Source organism: Suricata suricatta, chromosome 14 (genome assembly GCF_006229205.1).
Source record: "Suricata suricatta isolate VVHF042 chromosome 14, meerkat_22Aug2017_6uvM2_HiC, whole genome shotgun sequence".
Lineage (NCBI taxonomy): Eukaryota > Metazoa > Chordata > Mammalia > Carnivora > Herpestidae > Suricata > Suricata suricatta.
In genome coordinates, this window is record NC_043713.1 from 1,910,832 (window position 1) to 1,911,625 (window position 794).

At 50.5% G+C, this 794-nt stretch overlaps 1 pseudogene; it reads left to right on the top strand.

The window, feature by feature from the left end:
* Window positions 1-224: 224 nt before the first annotated feature.
* On the top strand, window positions 225-349 carry LOC115278575 (annotated as a pseudogene).
* The last annotated feature ends 445 nt before the right edge of the window (window positions 350-794 follow it).

Genomic DNA, 794 nt, shown 5'->3' on the forward strand with positions numbered 1-794 from the left:
TGGTGGCAAGCGTCCCGTCACCCAATGCCAACGCTAAAGGATTAGTCCTGCTCAAATCCGTGGGGGCTTTATTATGTCCCAAGCACCACTGGTACTTTGGGTATTTTCAAAGCTTCTAGAAAGCAACCTGAAAAACTGAAAAAACCATCTGTTTCTTTGCCTCAATTTGTAAGGAAGGAGCAGGAAGCACCAGACAAGCCAATTTAAGAATTTTCACACTCTGTCTGCAACCAAACAAGCTCTTTCCCCACTAGGGCCCAGTGACCAGTGGTTGCAGACAGCCACCTCCTTGGCAGTGTCTGCAGCCTGCTGACTCCCTGAGTTGCCCTAAGAGACCATGGAGACAGCCCTTTCTAGTGGACACGTTTGACCTCAAGCCATCCCCAGTCTGGGTTGCAGACGGGTAGTGCAGATGGTGCCGATGGTGACAAGGGGGCGTTTTGGTATCAGATGTCCATCATGGAGATAGCAAGCGTTGGTGTGTGTCTTTTCGCCTTGACCACTTCGTCTTCACATAAAGTACTTAGTAAAGAGATCTGGGGGTCCCTGGAAAACCCCGGAGCACAGCGGCCAGGGTCCACATTGGCCAAGTCATCATGTCCATCCGTTACAAGCTGTAGAACAAGGAGCATGTGTCTGAGGCTCTACACAGGGCCAAGTTCAAGTTCTCTGACCACCAGAAGGTGAATTGTGCTGTGGCTTTCTTGCCCTACTGTCCAGGCTTTCTGGTCCTATGCCTTCCATTGCTCCCTAGACCCCCATCTCCAAGAAAAGGGGTACCATGAAGTTTAATG